This window comes from Lagopus muta, chromosome 11 (assembly GCF_023343835.1).
Source record: "Lagopus muta isolate bLagMut1 chromosome 11, bLagMut1 primary, whole genome shotgun sequence".
Classification (NCBI taxonomy): domain Eukaryota; kingdom Metazoa; phylum Chordata; class Aves; order Galliformes; family Phasianidae; genus Lagopus; species Lagopus muta.
In genome coordinates, this window is record NC_064443.1 from 10456922 (window position 1) to 10474330 (window position 17409).

The 17409-nt window shown below is 43.6% G+C and overlaps 1 protein-coding gene across 1 annotated transcript in view; it reads right to left on the bottom strand.

Moving 5' to 3' along the window:
• SLC41A3 (solute carrier family 41 member 3) overlaps nucleotides 1-13917 on the bottom strand; it is a 45996-nt gene extending 32079 nt beyond the window's left edge. Inside the window, exon 1 of the mRNA XM_048957575.1 lies at nucleotides 13880-13917. The gene's annotated coding sequence lies outside the window, so the exon portion shown is untranslated. The remainder of the gene's footprint in view (nucleotides 1-13879) is intronic.
• Between the last annotated feature and the right edge of the window lie 3492 nt (nucleotides 13918-17409).

The window sequence follows — 17409 nt, forward strand, 5'->3', positions numbered from 1 at the left end:
TTCTCCCTAATAATGAGGAGCCCCTTTCCAGCCTCAGACTTCAAGCATTTGTGTTCACCTCCATGCAAGGAGGTCTTGTCCTGACATAGCAACTCCAGACTCTCCAGCAAACTCACTTAGAAATCTGAGTACATCCAACTGTTTGTGTGTGCGTATATATTTTCTCGTGTCACACACTCTCTTAAGCACAGATACATATAAATATATATACACACATATAAATCATATTTCCTGGTAGGACATATACATATATACTCATACGGTGCTGAGAGGAACCATCAAACACCATGGCTTTTCAGGAATCTGCATGCTTGGTATTATCCAAAGCTCTGTGCCTCTGGCCATAAGCAGAACAATTTGCTTCCCTCTATTAGCAGCGAGTGGTTTATATTAGATTTTAAGCTCTGCTGATTCAGAAAGAATAAGTCACAGCACATGATATACTCTAAATAAATACTTCATCTGTTTATCAAAACCTTTGAAGGATGTTGGCACCCTCCAGAGGCAGCAGGGTCTTGCTGTTAAGAAAGCTTGGATAAGACAAGCCAATGCTTACATTTAGCTCTTGGCCACATGCTGCTGGTTTGAGCAGCACTTCAGTTTCCCGTGTCGCTGTCTCCTCATTTATGCTATAGGGATAATTACACTTAACAACTGAGCATGGTCTAGGGTAAAGCTTTCTTAAGCACTTGGGTGAAAAAAGCTGCAGACACACAAGATGTTGAATTTATGGGTTCTCATTCCATTAGTTGTTAGCTTCTGCCACAAATAGGACCAAAACAGCTTTGATGTCTTAAGGGAAGATCTATTTATGTACTTGTGTGCTAAGCAGAAAATAGAGTCAGGCAAATAGGTTTCTCTGTTTGGTGGTCTTAGCTAATAACAATAGTCCTCGTGCATTTAATGCACCGCTGGGCCAGAGGAGAGAGACATGTGAATGGACCCTGCCCTGCACTGCCTGGAAAGCCCAAGCTGGCAGCAAAGCCATTCAGAGTAACGAGAACCATAATAGGTATGCAGCCTTGCACTTTCCATATTTGTGAGCCTGCAGCAGCAGCGTTAGTAGCGCATTACATCTTGTGATCCGCTCTGTAATAATACGCCTGAACAGACGGTGACATTAAGGCTGAGGGAAACGTTCTATGGCGCGCAGGCAGGAATGAAGGTAATAATTTAATGAGCTTTTGCGGAATTTGCACCCTCCCAGAAGATTCTGGCCATGATTGAGCATTAAAACAACTTCCTTTCCATCTATAACACCAGGGGACTATCACTCTAACTGAACAAATACCAGGTCACAAGGCTAAAAACAAATAATACTAGTCTTGTAGAGCAGCAAAAGAGATCTTGCTGCAGTTCTTCCTATCTTTGAAATCACTTTATAATTAAATACATTCTCTTAACCTGAACTGATAAAGCCCTTCAGAAGTCCTTTGCAGTTTGTCCAAGCAGACTAGCATAAAAGCAGCAAAAGGCTCCAACCTTTCTTCCCCGAACAGAGCATCTCTCCAAAACACTTCTAATATTGGAGACAGCCATCAAGTCTGACAAAAAAAAAATCTAGCTATGTGCTCAAACGTACCACAATCCTCTCTTTTCTCTTGAACCCCCTTAACATGTTTCAGAGTTTTTTGACCTATTTTGTTGCCCCTCAATATAGTAATAATCTACATTGAAATGCTGACAAGCATCCAGAAAGATAGAGGAAATTTTACTTGAGCTCACAAAGAGCTTTCAAACTACAGAATAGTGAAGTTCAGGCCAGCATACTTCCAAGAATAGATCTTTGGAAGCATAAACTTCTACTTGCACATCACTACAACAAAGGATAGAATCACAGTATCATTAAGGTAGGAAAAAGACCTCTAAGGTCATCTAGTCCAACTGTCCATCTACCACCAACATTGCCCACTAAGCTGTGTTCCTCAGTGCCACATCTCCATGTTTCTTAACACCTCCAGGGACAGTGACTTGACCTCCCTGGGCAGCCTGTGCCAGTACATTACCACATGAATGAAATCACTTCACACTCAACAATTTGCCAACTATGATAAATATTCATTGGAATCACCAAGGTTGGAAAGGATCTCCAAGATCATCCCCTCCAGCCATCCACCCACCACCAATATTTTCCACTAAACCATGCCCTTATATTGACTAGTTATCTTCCAAAACTAACAAACTACCAATACTTGGAGATGCACTTCAATCATTTTATGAATTACACTTGCTGTATTCTCATTCTCATGCACCCAGTTGAGTTGCTCTGTTTTTGAGCCACTGCACATCAGCTCAGCTTCGTAAGACTTTGCCTTTCACAGATAAGAGGGAAAAATGTGGGATGTTAGCACATTAAGCCAGTATAACTTGACCAATGTCTAAAGCCCCACACTGAGTGTCAGAATTGAAGTGGGCTGGATGCAACTTGCTGAGCATCAGGCAGTTAGGGGAGTCAAGCACTTTCAGGGGATAATTCATTCCATGCATCTTAAACACTTCTGATCAGAAGGGACCCAGCTGAAAAGCTACAGGGATAAGTGTCCTTCAGAGAATACAACTCATCACAAGTTTCTAGGTATTCTGGGCTAACATGCTAAATCAGCAACAGCAACCCATAACGGGGACACATACCACAGAGACAGGGCAGATCATCGTGTTTTTCCCATTGCCCGAGAAGAAGCCTCAGGCTAAGATGATCTGAAGAGAGCATTTTTATTTAGCTGCTTCCACTTGGAAATCTTCAGAGTCAAGCTTCAGATTACTCACTTCCTGCCCAGCCTTAAGTTCAAGTTGTAAATACAATCCTATCTCAAACTTCAAGCTTGCACCCCTGGCTCTAAGTCTAGTTACTGGCATAAAGCCTCACTGCAACGAGTGGGGATTTGCCCCCAAGATGATCCCACTTGGAGTTTTATTCATTCCATGATAATGATTTGCTAGACTTGGAACTTAATTGCAGATCGGTATCCAAACAACACCCATGCCTGGGGTGGTTGGAGCTGGGGTTTCACTGCTGGCCCATCTCCATGGAACTGAAAGCCAGAATGATGATGACAACAATTAAATATTCAGCACTTTACCTTCAAAGCAGTAGGTGGATGGCTCAGTGGCTCTCTCAATGGCACAACACAAGCCATTCATCAACTAATCATGCCAAAACCTTGTAAGCTACAAAGATAGACAAAGGGGTTGACAGGTATATTTGTATTTATCTTGCCCCAAAGACTCCATCATTGCAAGATCCGCAAGCTACAGTAGTAATAACAATAAAAACTTTTTATAAAGGGGTATTGTTATGACCTAGAGGCAAGTTGGTGGAGAGATACAAATGGATACTCCTAAAGACAGCACTTTTTTACCTTGCAGATGGCTTTCTGAGAAACTCCAGTGCCTGTCTTCCTTTCTGCAAGGGATTTGGCTGGAAACATCCTCACCAGCTGCACTGCCTTCTCGGCTGTTTGAGATATTTGCTCTGTGGCACAGGGGTAATTGAATGTGAGGCCTTTAACGGTCAGGCATACTCCCAGTAGATGAGCTATCAGAAAAGCCACACTTCCAAGCTATCTGAGGGAGGAATGAACGCTCTGCAAAGCCAGTGGGCTATGAACATAGGCACTGCGGGAGCCATGCTTTATTTGTTTCAGATCTGAAGTTTCTTGCCTAGAGCATCACAGTGGGTGAATGGAGAAATACAGAACAAGCATCTAAGAGTACAAGAGATGCCCAGAGAAGGATGTTTGCTCTCCTTGGCTCAGGAAGGGGAAGTTTACCTGTTGCACACTCCTACAGTTCTAAGGAGTTGAAGTTGCTGCGTGCCAGAGAGCTTTGGCTTTCATTCTCAGTGTGTTGAGGACATTCACTGGTTTGCAGGAATAGATCCCTGGCAGGGTCAGGCTCTGCAGCATTTGATGTCCAGTTCTCCCTTTGCTTTTAAGCTCTAAGGAAGTCACATTTTGCTTGTTTCACAAAGACATTTCAGAAATGCTGTGCTGGAGGCTGAGGCACTAAGAAGCATGAAATAAGGCTCTTACAAGTGGGAAGTCAATTCCATCTTCATCAGTAACAGGAAATTAATGGCTAATGATATCCTACCCAACTGTAATTATGTATTAAGTATAACAATGAATGAAATTGAGAAACATGAGGGGCTCCTTATCAGAGTTACCAAATAACTCAGTTCTCTTGGTTTACAAACTACCTGATGAGCAACCTTAAGAAAAAGCACCCATAAGAAGATATTTCTACATTTTACTGCTTATGCAGATATCCCAGGAAAGGCAGCATGTTTTCCCAAGAAGTTCAGAAGTACATTTGAAGCCCAATTTATCCTTTGCAACTGAATCAGCTGCTTGGACCAGCAGCTAAAATATTTTGTCCTTATCAGAGGGTAAAAAACCTGAAGCTTGGCACTAAGGTTGGCTAACAGAAGGGAAATTTCCTGTTCTTGCACCGTCAGCATAAGTGAGATTTAAAGAGAGTGCATATTTTAAGCTCATATTAAACTTCATCAGCATTTAAATGATCAGCTGTTGGCACAAACAATTCATAGGATGAACTGACTGGCCAGATAACGAACACTATTTAAAACTCACTGAATGCATATGAAGTTTGTAGAACATTAAGTCCGTGTAGCATCCTCCTGCTGTCATAGAATAACAGAATCATTAAGGTTGGAGAGATCAGTAAAAGTCATCTAGTCCAGTCATATCACCCCATGCCTGTGATCACTCTAGACATGCCTCCATACAGCTTCATACACCACTGAGACCATCCAGCCTGTTTACCTCCTCACTTATTCACAACTGTCTCCTGAAGGTCATACTGGCAAGGTGGCACTGCTCTGCAGCCACAGTTAATAAGTCTATGAGCATTACAAGGAAATCTCTCTTTTTCTGGAGAAATTCAGAGGTTTGACATTTACCAGCAAATAGAACTGTGGGTTCCACCATGTGCCATGAAATATGGGAATCCCTTCTCTACAGAGACAGCAAATAAACACCTAACTTTCCACCACTGCTCTCCTAATAGCAAAATATAGCATTAAGCAAAACATAACTTGTTTTCCAGGACCAGCACTGTGGCCTAGAGTATGGCTTCACCTATCACCATCTCCAGGAATAGCTGGAAAACAACACAGTTAAAACACAGGCTGGGTCATAAGATGGTAAGAAAGGAATTGTGGGTGTTGGTCCAAGTTCTCAAATTCCAAACTGTGTAGACTAACTTGTAGCAACAGGAGAGCAGAGCTCAGGATGCAGAAAGATGAGAACAGAGCCTTTCACTGTGTCCAGCCAGTACCTGTAACTCAACATCTCTTGATAGAGCCACTGCAGGAAACAGCCCATGTGAGCTTATACAAGTTGCTGCTTGCTGACACAAATTTCACATACCGTAGCTCCCCTGCTCACTACAGGGGCTGGTTTATATCATTCTTCTCATGACTTTCTCATGCCTACAGACATACTTACTCTCCCCATCCTTGTTTCACACTCACTCCTCCATTTCCTTCCACAACGCCTCACTGCCACCTTTTTTTTTTTATTATTTTTTTTTTAGCACCATCTGTCTAGCATGGACTTGTGTGTGTTTTGCCTCATCAAATTCTTTCAGTGAAGCAAGAGAAGGATTTTAGCAAGTCCAAAAATTAAAAACCTCAAGCTAATGATATAAAGAAGTGGTTCTTCCTTTCTGGCTGCCCCACGTTCAGAGGTTCCACTTGATATCCTCTGTCAATAGCATAGGAGGAAAAGAGAGAGGAGATAGGACGGAACTTGTCTGGTGGCAAGGATTCAAACTCTAAATGCTTCCAGGGATGGAGGGGGGAGAATTATAAAAGATAAATATTCTGATGTCAGACCCATAGAGCATGTCAGCACAGCTCTACTGCCATCTGGCTGGCTTTACTTCTTCTACCAGGAAAGTCCTTCAAAGGACAGACACACAGGATACCTATTCCAGGTCTATAAATATCTAAGGTGTGGGGGGCAGAATGGCGAGGCCGGACTCTTTTCAGTGGTGAGTGGAGACAGGACAAGGGGAAACGGACAGAAGCTGAAGCATAGGAAGTTCCGCACAAACACGCGCAAGAACTTCTTTACAGTGAGGTGACGGAGCACTGGAACAGGCTGCCCAGGGAGGTGGTGGAGTCTCCTTCTCTGGAGATGTTCAAGACCTGCCTGGATGCCGACTTGTGCGACCTGCTGTAGGGAACCTGCTTTGGCAGGGGGGTTGGACTCGATGATCTCAGGAGGTCCCTTCCAACCCCTACAATTCTGTGATTCTGTGAAATGCAGAGCCAGAAAGATCTCAACCACATTAAAATAAAATAAAATTTAAAAAAAATATGAATGTTTGGTACCAATAGTACAACACGATTTGCACCGGATGAGAATTTGCTAATGACAAGTTTAAAGATACAAAGACAAACCTCAAGAAAGGGAGTTTCAGAAGTAAGAACCAAGTGGACTTAAAGCCAGCTTATGAACTCCCTCAGCACCCTTTACTTAGGCAGCTTTCCAATTAGTGTCAATGGAAGTTTTGCCTGAGCAGCAACCAAGTAAAAATAGATCAGAATATCAGGGCTTGACCAAGAGCCTCTAATACACGGAAATAGAAAGACACACACACAAATGCACAGAGAGGTTAAACCTCAGGAGTGATAATGAGCTTTGATTTTTTGTCAGCCACAAAAATGTCAACTATGCTCCCAGAACATTCCACAATGGAGCAATATTTATATTTGATCTCTACAACAGCTTCACGCTGCACGTTACATAAGCCAGTCATTCCCCATACAGTAATGGAAACAGACAGCACTTGCCACGGTTTATTTTTTGCATCAGGCATTCTTTGGCAGATACTTATGGGAAACAATATGGCAGTGGAATGGCATTAGACTTCCCCTGTGCAAACGCCAGGGAGGCCGTGAACAAGCAGTACAGGACTTTTGCTCTTTTTTTGGAACTGTTGCAGGAGCTAATGGCTCATCTTGTCCTCTGTGCATACCTAGAAGGACTTATGTGTTATAAGAGCAGATCCTAACAGAACAAATTTGGTCCCGGTGCCCAAGAAACAACAATGCCAGCAGTGAGCTCCCCCTTTTTCCAATGCAGGAGGCTACCAAAGCTGTCACTCTGCTCCTGCAGCCCGTGGGGTAAAAACTACCCTTCCCACTAGTGCCACTATTCCTGGAGCTGCTACTAGAAAAGCATATAAATACAAGACGCTAAAAGATAACTTGCATCTGGAGTTGAAATGCCACTACAGACCTGTTTTCAGCTTTGGCTTTTGACATGCGACAGAAGCAGAACTATTCAGCAGCTTTGCTTGGGCTCAGCTTTGGTTATTCCTATGCTTCATGTTGAGGTTTGGACAGGTTATTTTCTACTGGTAGATATCCTAAAGGGAAAAAGACTGAATCACAAAGAACTTTGCTGCTGGAAGCCATCTTTGCAGGTTTTATTGCCAGAAATCAGAAGAACAACATGCTTTAAATCTGCCTGTTCTCTATAGCTCACGGTAAGCTGCTTTTTTCAGTGCATAATTGCCTACAAACTCTGAAGGAATGCAAAGGCTGGAGTTTTACCAAGTCTTTAGCTCCCAGCAAACACGTACGATTATTTTTTGCATCCTTGGTGGAAGGAACAGAGCAGACTGTACTCCAGGACTTTGTCACCTGAGGACATATGATAAACATTTGCATGTGTCACACTCACACCAGCCTATTAGCAGAGCAGGAAGAGTGAAGGCCGCAAGAGGAGACATGCATTTCCACAACCCTCCAGCTGTCTGGAGAAGCACAGACTGACAGAGGTAAGCTGCATGGAGGACACAGGCCAAATCAGAAATAATCCATCATATGCCACGGTTCCCAGATTCCTCAGGATCTTTTCCAAGGAATCTGATGTCAGGTGTTGAGCATGTCAGCACAACTTGCACTTTGGTGATTTTCCATCTGTAGCTGCTGTTTCTGATATCACACACAGGTTCACCACTGACACGTATCAGTTTATGAACAGCTGGAGGAGTAGCTGCCAACCTTCCTTTTCATGCTGAAATTTCTGTGCTGCCGAAATCCACACTGTACCACCAAAACATCATAAAGACAAGGAGAACAGCTCCACTGGTGTCCTGCTGCTCCGATGTGCTGGCAGCGGGCTGTGCACACCATGACAGCAGTTTTACCCTCTCCTAGTTTACTTCTAGATAAATCTAAAGGCACAGAGAAGCCTGCAGAGACTCTACAGGCCATGCTGCTGGTTATATACCATAGTCAGTGCTTGAGGAATTGTACTCAGGAAGAAGCTGTGGCTCAAGAGTCACACAGCCACTTTGAGAAATACCAAAGGATTAATGAGGGCTGTCAAGAAAGCAGCCAGAAAGGAAGATTTCAAGTGCCTTTGAAAAAAAAGAGTGGCTCAGAGTTGTCAATATCCAGTTTGACCAGCAAGATTGTAGACTTTGGAAAAAGAACAGAGTGTCCAAAGGATCGTAGAGTCGTTGAGGTTGGAAAAACTACAAAGATCATCTCATCCAGCCAACTTATTACCACCATACCAGGATGGAAACAACATCCATCACACTAGCCATGTTCATTGGCATGGAGAGTAGAGTCTTGCATGAATTTATCCTGCTTATCATCTCCACTTACCTCTGCCACCAGCCTCCCCATATGGCAGCAAATTCTCCTGGAAGATCCATCTGGTATCAGATCTTGGAAGTAACAAAAGCCCCAAACCCACAGAGCAGGGACGGCATTTGTCTTCTGCCCCAGATGTGGTCATCAGTCTGCTCCTCTTCATTTTCCCAAGGCAGGTGCCATATTCTTGCAGATCTGCCATGGTACTACCCACTGCTGCCAGTCAGCCCTATCCAGATATCCGAAGGGGAAAAAGAAGCCAAAGCACACCTCTGCCCTGCCTGGATTGCTCTCAGTCCATGCACACACACTTCACCATCACTATTCCACTCATTCTTCTTCATCACTCATCTTCATCATTTCTATCTATTCATAACCACGTTAAACATTTATACTAGTTTTGAGGAGAAAAGGAACCATGCCAAGGAGGTGGTTAGAAGTTAACTGAGTTGGTGCAGTTAGAATTACTTTTGAAAGCAGCATGTCCTCACAAAAAATTAGCATTAACAACTAGCCAGCTTCATCTCACCTCTGTTTCCCATATGGTTGGAGCTACAGAACCACAAACCTTACAAGAAGTGGAAAGATGCAAGTCTTCCATGTTCAGAAGTAAAACACACACAGTCAGCTAAATAGCCTCTGAACAATATGCCAAAAGGTACCCAACAAATGCCAACTGACTGAGGAAAACACAGTCACATTTCTCAACCATGCATCCCAGCTAAACTTTGTTCCCTTCTGTCATTCAGTGCAAGCTTTTCCCAAGTGATCAGAGGGTGCCCCAAAGCAGACTGCATACCGAGCTGCACCACGTTCTTGTTCCAAATTCAATATCTCCCAAACTACTGCCTCTCATATCATCAAAAGGGACTCACAGCCATATTTAGGTGTTTGCTGTATTTGCTGTAAGCAATCCTTCAGAGCATTAACAGCCACAAAGGTCACTGCTTTTCCACTTCTTGTCTTTATCCAAGGACTTTTTCCATATACACCTTCTTCTCTGATTTCAGCAGTTTTCTTCCCTTGCCCACTACTACTCTTCTTCCCCTCCCCCCCCCCCAAAAAAAAAAAAAACAAAACCAAAAACATATGATTCCTTTCCTGTGTTCTCATTCAGTTGTTGCAAGCAAGTTCATCTAACCAACCAGATTCAGTGGGCAGAGTCCCACACAGGGCTATTCCCACCCAGATCTCATCTCTCTCCCTTCTCCAGCGTGCTCCCCATCCACACAAAGAATTAGGTTATCTGACAGGCAGTGCAGAGAACAAATGCTACAGCAACAGATGTTACAGCAGTACAGAACCGCAGGCTCAGTTCAGTGATCCAGTTTAGTCTGACCCGGTTTTGAGTAACTATATTACTAATATTCTGAAAAGGCATGGTGTGACTTAAAAAAAGGAAAAAAGCTACATGTACACAAAGCTCTGTTCAAAGTTACGTGGCTAAAGCGCTCACAGAGCTAAAGAGAAGAGCAAAAAGGACATTTGTGAAGAATCATACTGTAGAATCATAGAACGGCTTGGATTGGAGAGATCAAAGATCATCAAATTCCAACCTCATGCTGAGGGCAGGGTTGCCAACTGCTAGCACTAGATCAGGAATAACATACAGAGTCGCATCTGCTGGCATTGACTTCAAGCCATAATGGTAACACATGCCACCTGAGATCAGGCTACGGCTCAGCACACATTGCAATATGATGACAAAAGCATGCTTGGTCTAGACTGGGACAGCCATGTCAGGGTGTGTGGATCATCACAGGTTTGTAGAGCTCAGTTCCACCACTGTCAACTACTTAAATTACTCATTAAGGTTGGAAAAGACAACTAAGATCATGGAGCCCAACCCCAACTCACCCCCACCATGCCCACTGACCACGTCCCTCAGTGCCACATCTCCACAATTCTCGAACACCTCCAGGGATGGTGGCTCCACCACACCCCGTGCAGCCTGTGTTACTATATCACCACTTTCTCAGAGAAACTTTTCCTAATGTCCAACCTGAGCCTCCCCTGGTACAACTTAAGTCTATTCCCTCTCATCCTACCACTTGCTGCCATCACTGTTGTGGAAGCCTGAACCAAACCACTACAAATTGGTGTGGACTAACCATCAGGACCACTCCTCAGGCAGCAGAAGCAGGTTTCTGGAAGGCAAAACAGCATCCCACATTTGAAAGAGCTCTCCCATTAGTGCCTCACATCTGCCAGTGAGAAAGAAGATGGCAGCAGGACCATGACTACAGCAGAACTCTCCTTCTCTCCCAAAGGAGAATCCAGGCATGAAGATCTCAAAGCACCAGCATTCCTACTCCTCCCCCCCCTTAAAAAAACAACAACAACAACAAAAAACCAACAAAACTGAACTTGTTCCTGCCCAAACATTTCTCCTTTTAAATGAAACCTTTCAGCAGCCTACTTCCAGCACCAACTCCTTTCCCCATCTCTTACAGGGCCCTCTTGAAAAATCTCAGACTTGCCAGAATTAAGGATTAGACTGTACATGGCTGTCCCAGCACAGAACAGAGAGAACATCATGTAATTTCCATTTTTCTCCCAGTTGTGCTCTTTCAAAGCCCCACACTACTTATGGTTTCCACGCCACATATTCTTCTGTCCGTTGCCATGGCATAGCCACTGGTTTGTCATTAATATTGTGGGTAACTTCAGATCCTTGACCTCAGGTCTTTCAGAGCTTTTCATGGTGTATTTTCCTCTTGATTGAATTGCTCTGCATTCCCAAGCACAGCTAAAACAAAAATAAAACACTGCTGCTTTTGAATGGGGAAAATTCATTTCACAAAGACAGGCTGGCAAAGGATGGAGACCCATTGAAGAACAGCAGATTTAAAGGAAAACAGCCATTCTCTGCGGATGTAGCAACTGTGGGATGGATTTGGACTTACCTACAGCATCTGAGTCAAGCTATGGTCCCCAGTGTTTATGTATGAACTCAATATCTGGCCCAGTTTTGACTCTAATAATATGACATCCCACTGCCAGAGAACCTCAAGTCATTCTGTGAGGTCATATCCACAAATTTTCACAACATTTTTGAGAAGTGCAGGGTTACCCTTCCGAGACTGCAGATGGGAACTCTGAGGCATAGAAATGTTAGGTTACTCCATAGCTGAATGGCAGATGAAGCTTACAGCTTTTCATGCATTTACCCTACCTTGATCTGTGTTCTTCCCTTAAAAGAGGTGTACTTCCACATCTATGGATAGATTACCCTTACAACAAGCCTGTGCAAATGCTTTTGGGCCCATGATTTTCACTCAGTGGGACTGTTACCTAAAGAGCAACAAGTAAGTCATCTGCTATCTGCCCTTCCATATATTCAAACCTCAAATTCACCAAAAGCAGAATTTTCTCTTAACTAATTTTTAATGCTAGCGATAATTCTCACTTCAGAAAGCAGTCCACTTCTAAAGGCCATTAGAAATCAATCAGTTCACACATATCAGACTGAGTCTATGGCATCTCCGCTTAGTAAGTTTGATTTCTGATTTATTTTATTTTGCAATCTGAAGAAAGGTAACAGCCATCACCAGAGAAAACATGACAACTGTTGCTCCAATGTTCAACTGCTGGAGATATGCTACCCTTCAAAACTCCAAAAAACAGGTTTCAACAACTGTATTCAAGTTGCTGATTTCACGTGAGTTTCTATGCTAAGTGAGCTCCCAGAAAGTGGTTTTGCATTAAAAAGGCCAAAGCCACTGCGTTTCTGAAGATCAAACCCTCCAGCTCAGCCTGGTAGTGGCTCATTTGATCAGGGATCTTTCTGGATACAAAAACCTCAAGGGAACAGCATCACTGGCATTTTTTTTTATTTTTATTTTTTTTATTTTTTTTTTAATTTAAGGTACAATTTGTAATAAGGGGAAAATGCATTATCATCTGCTCGAGGAAGCAAACAAAGCACCTGAACCTTCATGTGATACTGCATGCAACAGGGAGGCAGGTCTATACACACACACGCACACACACTTAAAGACATGTAATAGCAAGGCTGAGGCTGACAGGAACCACTTGATTGCATCAGAATTAATACAAATATCTGCCTGGAAAAATAAAGAGCTGCACAAGGCCAGTGAGGTGCACAGCCTGATGGTTTTTCTGTTAATGCTGGCAGAGAAAAGAATAAGCAAAGGAGAGGAGGAGAATTGGCACAAAGGTATATCCTTCCTCCTCAGATATAGGGCTGGTTCAGCTCCTGCTGCCACTGAATCAATTTTAGGACAGCTCTCACTCCAGCTCTGTGTCCCCAGCCCCCTTACACGACCAAGAAAGCACTATACTGAAGAAAGAGTGCAGCCATACGATGCAGTGTTTTGGGACAAAACCCTCTCCCTGCTGCAGACGCATCCCTTTGCCAAAGGCTGAGAGTAAGGCCAATCCTACCACTTCTTCCCAGCAGAATAAGAACTCCTTTTATGATTTGCTCAGTCAAGAGGACATTCCAGCTGGCTTCGCTCCCTCAAGAGGCCTTTGCTCCTGCAAATCTGCCTTGCCAGGCCAGCTCTATCAGAGCCACTCTTTTACTATTGCACCGAGGGCAAGTTTGCTTGAGATCCCCCAGGCAGCCGGATTGAAAGCCTTTCATTGGGAAGGCTGGTCACATTCCGCCTTAGACAAAAACACCGCCTGACAAACAGCCTTGTTCCTCATATCCCCAGCTGGAATTAAGTGGGAAGAAAAAAGTGCTGTGAAATCCCACAGTTTCTCAGGGAAAAGCACCTCTGTGTGTGTGTGTACATATGCTATGCTTAATGTTACAAAAGCCATATAAAACGTGCCTTCATAAAAAGACTGTGTTTGGAGGATTTATAGGTGCAGAAAAAAATAAGAGGAAATTGTATCCTCTCCTGGGTTAAACCATGTGAAATGCTGAACACTGCCATCTCCATATGGATAAGGCTTTAGAACCTTAAGATCACAATTTAGTTCTCCTCATTTTAATCAGCCACACACACCTGTGTTCTTTCTGGACCCAGGTTACCAACCTACTGCTGCCCAATACCTGAATTTCTTTTCTACCCACTTACAAACAGAATGACACTGCTAGTGGGATCTCTGCCTATATACTGCAAAAAGCCTTATCTAATCCCACAAAGTGTATAACACAATGGAAAGTATTGCAACAGTAGAGTTGCACAATCCTAAGCTGCAGCAAATGAGAACAAGCACAAACCCAACAGCTGTAGATACAGAAACAAAGGAAGAAAACTAGTTTACCTTCAGAAGACCACCAGTAGACAAGGAGCTCCAATGAGATACCTTCCCCCCACCCTCACTGCAAACCCTTAAATGAGGTCTGGGAAAGGCTGGATCCTGGCTCCACCCCTTCCAGTCACTCAGGTACATTGCATGCACCTGTGCTCCCCTGGGTTGGCCCTGCCTTCCCACCAGGTGCTCAATCAGAGCTTCAGGATGCAACTTAGCATTTATGCTACACAGTGCATCGTGCCAGATTAGCCTGATGTCCACTGCTCCAACTCAGACTCAAAGCATCTGCATTATGCTTCAGGAGAGTGCAGGCTGCCCACTGAAACTGTGCTGCCTGGTCATTTCCAGGACCAAATCCAATCCAGAGCATTGCCATTCTATCATGAAGCACAGGAGGGCTTTCCATATCCAACACTCAGGCTGTGCCAGTGTGCAGAACAGGACCCAGTCAAACTGAGAGGTGATCCAGACCCAAACCTTCACTTATGGTACTGACATACCTCACAGCCTCATCATTCTGTCTATTCAACATACTGACCTGATTATAAAAGATGAACGGAACTGATAGCATTGCACAGAAAAATCTCTGCAGTTGTCTGTTAATGCATTCAAGAAGTTGTTCTCTCTGAGGTTACACGTGGCCCTTGAATATTAACAAAGGTGAACTTAACATGTAGTTCATTTCCACGTCGTCCAAATTTTTTGCTATCACCTCCGCTCCAGAGGGGTCAGGATTCAGCATGGACATAGAACTGTGTGTTCCTCCTTATCCCAGAGAAAAGACTAATGAGAGTTTTTCACTTGAAAGCATTTTATTAGGCAAGCTTTGTCCCACATGGTGAACATGATGCTTGAATGGAAATAGCTGAACCCATTTTGCAAACTGGCACAAGTCAAGGTAAACACCAGGTGTGGAGCATATTCCAGTAGCAGTGTTGTATGCTTCACTTACTGGATGATGATATAATTTCACCACCATTGATTAACTAATGTTGTTAGCATCTCCAGTAGTCACCTATCAGTGCTTTGAGGTCTCCAGTTATTACTTTATCAAAGCTATGGCATATTTACACATAGTGACAATAAAAATGACACCTGCTAGTTATGTTGCAACAGTGAAAGTTGTATACTTGAATGGAGCAGTATGGTGAAGAATGTCACAAAATGCTATGTCACACCATGTGGAAAAAGAACTCTTCAACACAAGGACAACTTACCCCAGCTTCTGTCAGTTCTAATGAATACAAACAGATTTTGACACCCTTACAGAAAGAGCTGCACAACTCTCCACTCTTACACATTCCCTAATGGAATGAGGCAAGACACAATGTTTTTACAGGTTGTTTTGAAACCTGTAGCCTGGTTAAGGATGCAATATTCCACCAACATCTACATGCCCTGGACAACCAGTTAAAAGTGTAACTTCGTGCTAAAGTAGGAACAAGGTGGATCCTTTATACAGTGGCACTACCCATGGTGTCTGTCTGTATGTGTGAATTTCTGTCGCAGCTCAAAGTGCTGTCCCCAGAGAAGGAAATATATTTTCCCCATCCTCCCTCAGCTGTTTTTTATGGTTTTCTTCTAATTTTACAACACAATCTGTGACAGCTGGTCACACGGTGCATCTGGGTTGAATAAAGCCCAGGGACCCTTCGCCAAGCTTCTATGCAATGTGCTGAGCTTAATGAAATGTGTCAGCTCCACTGTGAATCGTGCATTCATGGAAGCGAATGAATCTGAATTTTCAAGGAAAACTGAAGGGCTACAAAACTGCACACAGCAAGCCCTGGGAGCAGGGATGGAAGGGGAGGGAAATCCCAGTAAAAAGCTGCAGCTTACTCACAGCAAAGTAGATCCTTGTAGCTGGAACTCAATCAATATATCAGAGTAATAATTTAAAACTATTGATGCTCAGGAGAACACAAGTACAGTTCAATGGCTGAGTTAAACACCGGCTCCCAGTGGGTGAGGCTAAAGTGCAGCTCTGTCCAACATAATCTCAAGCAAAATCACATCATTTTTGTGCCTCCCCCTCCCACTCATATAACAGGAATGAAAATGATTCCTTTTGGCTCAGCTCGCTTCTTTTGTCTTGAGATTACCAGCCCAGGAGAACACTGACTATACTGATGGCATGGGCCATCAGTACAATCCTAGCTGTTTCTTGAAGCTTTGGGACAGGTTATCCACTTATTTGGGACCTGAACACGATGAACGTCATAAGGTACAGAATCACACAGAATCACAGAATCACAGAATCACAAGGTTGGAAACGACCTGCAAGATCATCTAGACCAACCACCCTCCCATTCCTATCAGTGCCACAAGCTACTAAACCATCTCTCGTAGCTCCTCATCCAGGCGCCTCTTGAACACTGCCAGGGATGGCGACTCCACCACCTCCCTGGGCAGCCATTCCAGTGCCTGACCACCCTCTGAGAGAAAAAGTTTCTCCTAATATCCAACCTAAACCTCCTCTGGTATAACTTCTTGCCATTTCCTCGGGTCCTACTATATGCCTGGGAGAAGAGGCCAGACCCTTTTGCACCACAACCTCCCTTCAGGAAGTTGTAGAGTGCAATGAGGTCTCCCCTGAGCCTCCTCTTCTCCAGACTGAACAATCCCAGCTCCTTCAGCCTCTCCTCATAAGACTTGTGCTCCAGACCCCTCACCAGTTTCGTTGCCCTTCTCTGGACATGCTCCAGGGCCTCAATGTCTTTCTTGTAGTGAGGGGCCCAAAACTGAACACAGTACTCGAGGTAAAGCAAAGGGCACAATTAGAAATGGACAGACCTTGTTCTTCCCTCTCTCTCACACTGTCAAAATATAAGAACCCCAATGAACATGAAAACTGTGATTTTAACAAAAAAGATCAAAACATTCAAGATTTTCCTGTACCTTGTCTGTCTGTGAAAGTTACAATCCCACTGCATTTCCCTTCCTTGTAGTTCCTTGCTAGAAGCCAGTCAGTCGAAACTAAATAAATAGCATGATTCTCCATTGGAAACAAATTAAAAGTGAATACTCAGCACCCTTGAAAATCTTAGAATCATAGAATCATTAAGGTTGGACACTACTAAGATCATCCAGTCTAACCACCAACCCATCATAACTGTGCCTGCTAAAATAACACAGCATATGCTCTGGGAGTTTTCCTGGCATACAGGAGCCATAGAAAGAGCGGGTAATTTTTTACCCTAGTCGATATAAAGAAATAGCTGTGTTTTTTTTTTGTTTGTTTGTTTGTTTGTTTTTCCTTAGTGTTTTAAGTTATCTGTTGGCTGAGCTGCCTGGAATCTAGACCTGCTGTTATCTCCTCTGAGCACTCCACTACAAAACAGGGAGAACTATAACAAGGCACCTGATGTCAGTGGTTGGCCCCTTTGCAGTTTGCCATCAGTGTGACTGACACTTCTGTCTCAGACAAGCATCCATCTGCCCTTGTCACCTGAGTTTTGTTGGGAAAACAGCAAACAGCACTTGTACAAACACTCTAAAACAGGAGAACAGATGCCAAAATGTGGATGTCCTATGGGACA